At 42.2% G+C, this 8,128-nt stretch overlaps 1 non-coding gene across 1 annotated transcript; it reads right to left on the bottom strand.

Annotated features, from left to right (window-relative positions):
• Positions 1-351: 351 nt before the first annotated feature.
• LOC112699928 (small nucleolar RNA R71) lies at positions 352-459 on the bottom strand. Its single transcript, XR_003152859.1, has one exon. It is a non-coding gene; the product is annotated as a small nucleolar RNA R71 (small nucleolar RNA).
• Between the last annotated feature and the right edge of the window lie 7,669 nt (positions 460-8,128).

Here is an 8,128-nt window from a genome sequence, read left to right on the forward strand (position 1 = left end):
TTTACTGCACCTACTCCCGATTTCTATGGGAGAAGCATCTCCATCCCTGCCATTGGAGCAAACAACTTTGAGCTTAAGCCTCAATTAGTTTCTCTAATTCAACAAAATTGCAAGTTCCATAGACTTCCATTGGAAGATCCTCATCAGTTCTTAGCTGAGTTCTTGCAAATCTGTGACACAGTCAAGACTAATGGGGTTGACCCTGAGGTCTACAGACTTATGCTATTCCCTTTTGCTGTAAGAGACAGAGCTAGAACATGGTTGGACTCTCAACCTAAAGAAAGCCTGGACTCTTGGGAAAAGCTAGTCAATGCCTTCTTGGCAAAGTTCTTTCCACCTCAAAAATTGAGTAAGCTTAGAGTGGAAGTCCAAACCTTCAGACAGAAGGAAGGAGAATCCCTCTATGAAGCTTGGGAAAGATGCAAACAATTAATCAGAAAGTGTCCTTCTGATATGCTTTCTGAATGGAGCATCATAGGTATTTTCTATGATGGTCTCTCTGAACTATCCAAGATGTCTTTGGATAGCTCTGCAGGAGGATCTCTTCATCTGAAGAAGACACCTACTGAAGCTCAAGAACTGATTGAAATGGTTGCAAATAACCAATTCATGTACACTTCTGAAAGAAATCCTGTGAACAATGGGACTAGTCAGAAGAAAGGAGTTCTTGAAATTGACACTCTGAATGCCATATTGGCTCAGAACAAAATATTAACTCAACAAGTCAATATGATTTCTAAAAAGTCTGTATGGAATGCAAAATGCACCAAGCAGTACTAAGGAGGCTTCATCTGAGGAAGAAGCTTATGATCCTGAGAACCCTTCAATGGAAGAGGTGAATTACATGGGAGAACCCTATGGAAACACCTATAATCCTTCATGGAGAAATCATCCAAATTTTTCATGGAAGGATCAACAGAGACCCCAACAAGGTTTCAACAACAATAATGGTGGAAGAAACAGGTTTAGCAATAGCAAGCCTTTTCCATCATCTTCTCAGCAACAGACAGAGAGTTCTAAGCAGAATAACTCTGACTTAGCAACCAAGGTCTCTGATCTGATCAAAACCACTCAAAGTTTCATGACTGAAACAAGATCCTCCATTAGAAATTAGGAGGCACAAGTGGGTCAGCTGAGCAAGAAAATTACTGAACTCCCTCCCAGTACTCTCCCAAGCAATACAGAAGAAAATCCAAAAGGAGAGTGCAAGGCCATCAACATGGCCGAATTCTGGGAGGAAGGAGAGGCAGTGAACGCCACTGAGGAAAGCCTCACTGGGCGTCCACTGGCCTCCAATGAGTTCCCCAATGAGGAACCATGGGAATCTGAGGCTCAAACTGAGACCATAGAGATTCCATTGGACTTACTTCTGCCATTCATGAGCTCTGATGAGTATTCTTCCTCTGAAGAGGATGAGTATGTCACTGAAGAGCAAGTTGCTAAATACCTTTGAGCAATCATGAAGCTGAATGACAAGTTATTTGGAAATGAGACTTGGGAGGATGAATCCCCTTTGCTCACCAAAGAACTAGATGACTTGTCTAGGCAGAAACTGCCTCAAAAGAGACAGGATCCTGGGAAGTTTCAATACCTTGTACCATAGGCACCATGACCTTCAAGAAGGCCTTGTGTGACTTAGGGTCAAGTGTAAACCTCATGCCTCTCTCTGTAATGGAGAAGTTAAGGATCTCTGAGGTACAAGCTGTAACAATCTCACTAGAGATGGCAGACAACTCAAGAAAACAAGCCCATGGACTTGTAGAGGATGTTCTGGTTAAAGTTGAAGACCATTACATCCCTACTGATTTCATAGTCCTAGAGACTGGGAAGTGCATGGATGAATCCATCATCCTTGGCAGACCCTTCCTAGCCACAGCAAGGGCTGTGATTGATGTTGATAGAGGAGAGTTGATCATTCAAGTGAATGAAGAATCCTTGGTGTTTAAGGCCCAAGGATATCCCTCTGTCATCATGGAGAGGAAGCATGAAGAGCTTCTCTCAAAACAGAGCCAAACAGAGCCCCCACAGTCAAACTCTAAGTTTGGTGTTGGGAGGCCACAACCAAACTCTAAGTTTGGTGTTGAAACCCCACAGTCAAACTCTAAGTTTGGTGTTGGGAGGTTCTAACATAGCTCTGAGCATTTCTGAGGCTCCATCAGAGTCCTCTGTCAAGCTAATGACATTAAAGAAGCGCTTGTTGGGAGGCAACCCAATGTTTTATAATTAACTATTTTCTTTTGTTATTTTATTTTTTTGCAGGTTGATGATCATAAGAAGTCACAAAATCAATGAAAAAAGCAAAAACAGAATGAAAAACAAGAAGAAAAATAGCACACCCTGGAGGACGCACCTACTAGCGTTTAAACGCCAGTGAGGTTAGCTGTTGGGCGTTTAACGCCCAGTCTGGCACCATTCTGGGCGTTTAATGCCAGAAAGGGGCACCAGACTGGCGTTAAACGCCAGAAAGGGGCAAGAAGCTGGCGTTAAACGCCAGAAATGGGCACCAGCCCGGCGTTTAACGCCAGAAATGGCTAAAAACGTGATTTTGTTTGCCATTTGGTGCAGGGATGACTTTTCCTTGACACCTCAGGATCTGTGGACCTCACAGGACCCCCACCTACCCCAGCACTCTCTCTCTTCTTCACCCATTCACCAATCACCTCAACACCTCTTCCCCAAAAACCCTTCACCTATCAAATCCCATCTTTCTCTTCACCACTTACATTCATCCTTCATAAAACCCCACCTACCTCACCATTCAAATTCAAACCACTTCCCCACCCAAACCCACCCTCAAATGACCTAACCCTACCCTTCCTCCTCTCCTATATAAACCCTCCTTCACTCCTTCCTTTCCACACAACCTAAACACCATTTCTCCCCCCTTTGGCCAAACACAAAGCCATTCCCTTTCTCCTCATTTCTTCTTCTTCTCCTCTCTTCTTTCTTCTTTTGCTCGAGGACGAGCAAACATTTTAAGTTTGGTGTGGTAAAAGCATTGCATTTGTTTTTCCATAACCATTTATGGCATCCAAGGCCGGAGAAACCTCTAGAAAGAGGAAAGGGAAGGCAAAAGCTTCCACCTCCGAGTCATGGGAGATGGAAAGATTCATCTCAAGGGTGCATCAAGACCACTTCTATGAAGTTGTGGCCTTGAAGAAGGTGATCCCCGAGGTCCCTTTTTCACTCAAAAAGGGTGAATATCCGGAGATCCGACATGAGATCCGAAGAAGAGGTTGGGAAGTCCTCACCAACCCCATTCAACAAGTCGGAATCTTGATGGTTCAAGAGTTCTATGCCAATGCATGGATCACCAAGAACCATGATCAAAGTGTGAACCCGAATCCAAAGAATTATCTTACTATGGTTCGGGGGAAATACTTGGATTTTAGTCCGGAAAGTGTGAGGTTGGCGTTCAACTTGCCCATGATGCAAGGAGATGAACATCCTTACACTAGAAGGGTCAACTTTGATCAAAGGTTGGACCAAGTCCTCACAATCATATGTGAAGAGGGCGCCCAATGGAAGAGAGATTCAAGAGGGAAGCCGGTTCAATTGAGAAGGCATGACCTCAAGCCCGTGGCTAGAGGATGGTTGGAGTTCATCCAACGCTCAATCATTCCCACTAGCAACCGGTCCGAAGTTACCATAGACCAGGCTATCATGATTCATAGCATCATGATTGGAGAAGGAATAGAAGTTCATGAGGTTATAGCCCAAGAACTCTATAAGGTGGCGGACAAGTCCTCTACCTTGGCAAGGTTAGCCTTCCCTCATCTCATTTGTCACCTCTGTTATTCAGTTGGAGTTGACATAGAGGGAGACACCCCTATTGATGAGGACAAGCCCATCACTAAGAAGAGGATGGAGCACACAAGAGACCCCTCTCATCATGAGATCCCTGAGATTCCTCAAGGGATGCACTTTCCTCCACAAAACTATTGGGAGCAACTAAATACCTCCCTAGGAGAATTGAGTTCCAACATGGGACAACTAAGGGTGGAGCACCAAGAACACTCCATTATCCTCCATGAAATTAGAGAAGATCAAAGAATCATGAGAGAGGAGCAACAAAGACAAGGAAGAGACATTGAGGAGCTAAAGCACTCCATTGGATCTTAAGGAGGAAGAAAGAGCCGCCATCACTAAGGTGGACCCGTTCCTTGATTTCCTTGTTCTTTATTCTTCTGTTTTTTCGAATTTTATGCTTATGTTTATCTATGTTTGTGTCTTGTGATCATTAGTGTCTTAGTGTCTATGCCTTAAAGTTATGAATGTCCTATGAATCCATCACCTCTCTTGAATAAAAATGTGCTTAATTGAAAAAGAAAAAGAATTGCATGAATTTTGAATTTTATAACAGTTTAATTATTTTGATGTGGTGGCAATATTTTTGTTTTCTGAATGTATGCTTAAACAGTGCATATGTATCTTGAATTTGTGGTTCATGAATGTTGGCTCTTGAAAGAATGATGAAAAAGGAGACATGTTACTGAGGATCTGAAAAATCATTACAATGATTCTTGAAGCAAAAAAAAGCAAAAAAAAATCGAAAAAAAAGAAGAGAAAAGGAAAAGAAAACGAAAAAAAAAAGAGAGAAAAGAAAGAAATAAAGTTGTGATCCAAGGCAAAAAGAGTGTGCTTAAGAACCCTGGACACCTCTAATTGGGGACTCTAGCAAAGCTGAGTCACAATCTGAAAAGGTTCACCCAATTATGTGTCTGTGGCATGTATGTATCCGGTGGTAATACTGGAAGACAGAGTGCTTTGGGCCACGGCCAAGACTCAATAAGTAGCTATCTTCAAGAATCATCATACTTAACTAGGAGAATCAATAACACTATCTGGATTCTGAGTTCCTAAAGAAGCCAATCATTCTGAATTTCAAAGGATAGAGTGAGATGCCAAAACTGTTCAGAGGCAAAAAGCTAAAAGCCCCGCTCATCTAATTAATACTGATCTTCATAGATGTTTTTGGAATTCATTGCATATTCTCTTCTTTTTATCTTATTTGATTTTCAGTTGCTTGAGGACAAGCAACAATTTAAGTTTGGTGTTGTGATGAGCGGATAATTTGTACGCTTTTTGGCATTGTTTTTAGTATGTTTTTAGTATGATCTAGTTAGTTTTTAGTATATTTTTATTAGTTTTTAGTTAAAATTCACTTTTCTGGACTTTACTATGAGTTTGTGTGTTTTTCTGTGATTTCAGGTATTTTCTGGCTGAAATTGAGGGACCTGAGCAAAAATCTGATTCAGAGACTGAAAAGGACTGCAGATGCTGTTGGATTCTGACCTCCCTGCACTCGAAGCGGATTTTCTGGAGCTACAGAAGCCCAATTGGCACGCTCTCAACGGCATTGGAAAGTAGACATCCTGGGCTTTCCAGCAATATATGATAGTCAATACTTTGCCCAAGATTTGATGGCCCAAACCGGCGTTCAAAGTCACCCTCAGAAATCCCAGCGTTAAACGCTGGAACTGGCACCAAAATGGGAGTTAAACGCCCAAACTGGCATAAAAGCTGGCGTTTAACTCCAAGAGAAGTCTCTGCACGAAAATTCTTCATTGCTCAGCCCAAGCACACACCAAGTGGGCCCGGAAGTGGATTTTTATGTCATTTACTCATTTCTGTACACCTTAGGCTACTAGTTTTCTATAAGTAGGACCTTTTACTATTGTATTCAGACATCGAAGGGGTAGCTATCTTCATTGTTATGCTATCTTAGATCATTGGGAGGCTGGCCATTCGGCCATGCCTAGACCCTGTACTTATGTATTTTCAACGGTGGAGTTTCTACACACCATAGATTAAGGTGTGGAGCTCTGCTGTACCTCGAGTATTAATGCAATTACTATTGTTCTTCTATTCAATTCCGCTTGTTCTTGTTCTAAGATATCACTTGTTCTTCAACTTGATGAATGTGATGATCCGTGACACTCATCATCATTCTCACCTATGAACGTGTGACTGACAACCACCTCCGTTCTACCTTCGATTGGGTGAATATCTCTTGGATTCCTGATTGCACGATGCATGGTTGATCGCCTGACAACCGAGTGCTCGCCTGACAACCGAGCCAGCCATTCCGTGAGATCAGAGTCTTCATGGTATAGGCTAGAACTGATGGCGGCATTCAAGAGAATCCGAAAGAAATAAAGTTGTGATCCAAGGCAAAGGGAGTGTGCTTAAGAACCCTGGACACCTCTAATTGGGGACTCTAGCAAAGCTGAGTCACAATCTGAAAAGGTTCACCCAATTATGTGTCTGTGGCATGTATGTATCCGGTGGTAATACTGGAAGACAGAGTGCTTTGGGCCACGGCCAAGACTCAATAAGTAGCTATGTTCAAGAATAATCATACTTAACTAGGAGAATCAATAACACTATCTGGATTCTGAGTTCCTAAAGAAGCCAACCATTCTGAATTTCAAATGATAGAGTGAGATGCCAAAACTGTTCAGAGGCAAAAAGCTAAAAGCCCCGCTCATCTAATTGATACTGATCTTCATAGATGTTTTTGGAATTCATTGCATATTCTCTTCTTTTTATCTTATTTTATTTTCAGTTGCTTGAGGACAAGCAACAATTTAAGTTTGGTGTTGTGATGAGCGGATAATTTGTACGCTTTTTGGCATTGTTTTTAGTATGTTTTTAGTATGATCTAGTTAGTTTTTAGTATATTTTTATTAGTTTTTAGTTAAAATTCACTTTTCTGGACTTTACTATGAGTTTGTGTGTTTTTCTGTGATTTCAGGTATTTTCTGGCTGAAATTGAGGGACCTGAGCAAAAATCTGATTCAGAGACTAAAAAGGACTGCAGATGCTGTTGGATTCTGACCTCCCTGCACTCGAAGTGGATTTTCTGGAGCTAAAGAAGCCCAATTGGCGCGCTCTCGACGGCGTTGGAAAGTAGACATCTTGGGCTTTCCAGAAATATATGATAGTCCATACTTTGCCCAAGATTTGATGGCCCAAACCGGCGTTCAATGTCACCCTCAGAAATCCCAGCGTTAAACGCCGGAACTGGCACCAAAATGGGAGTTAAACGCCCAAACTGGCATAAAAGCTGGCGTTTAACTCCAAGAAGAGTCTCTACACGAAAATGCTTCAATGCTCAGCTCAAGCACACACCAAGTGGGCCCGGAAGTGGATTTTTATGTTATCTCTGTACACCCTAGGCTACTAGTTTTCTATAAGTAGGACATTATACTATTGTATTTTCATCTTGGTTCTTCTGGTTCCCTCTCTGGGACCGAAGCCAATGATCACTCTTGTTCTTATGTATTTTCAACGGTGGAGTTTCTACACACCATAGATTAAGGTGTGGAGCTCTGCTGTACCTCGAGTATTAATGCAATTACTATTGTTCTTCTATTCAATTCCGCTTGTTCTTGTTCTAAGATATCACTTGTTCTTCAACTTGATGAATGTGATGATCCGTGACACTCATCATCGTTCTCACCTATGAACGTGTGACTGACAACCACCTCCGTTCTACCTTAGATTGGGTGAATATCTCTTGGATTCCTGATACACGATGCATGGTTGATCGCCTGACAAACGAGCGCTCGCCTGACAAACGAGCCAGCCATTCCGTGAGATCAGAGTCTTTGTGGTAAAGGCTAGAACTGATGGTGGCATTCAAGAGAATCCAGAAAGTTTAACCTTGTCTGTGGTATTCTGAGTAGGATTCAATGATTGAATGACTGTGACATGCTTCAAACTCCTGAGGGCGGGGCGTTAGTGACAGACACAAAAGAATCACTGGATTCTATTCCGGCCTGATCGAGAATCGACAGATGGATAGCCGTGCCGTGACAGGGTGCGTTGAACATTTTCACTGAGAGGATGGGAGGTAGCCACTGACAACGGTGAAACCCTTGCTTAAGCTTGCCATGGAAAGGAGTGGGAAGGATTGGATGAAGACAGTAGGAAAGCAGAGAGACGGAAAGGACCAGCATCTTCATGCTCTTATATGAAATTCCTACCAATGAATTACATAAGTATCTCTATCTTTATCTTTATGTTTTATTCGTATATCACCATACCCATTTGAGTTTGCCTGACTGAGATTTACAAGGTGACCATAGCTTGCTTCATACCAACAATCTCTGTGGGATCGACC

The sequence above is a fragment of the Arachis hypogaea genome, chromosome 6 (assembly GCF_003086295.3).
Source record: "Arachis hypogaea cultivar Tifrunner chromosome 6, arahy.Tifrunner.gnm2.J5K5, whole genome shotgun sequence".
Taxonomy (NCBI): Eukaryota; Viridiplantae; Streptophyta; class Magnoliopsida; order Fabales; family Fabaceae; genus Arachis; species Arachis hypogaea.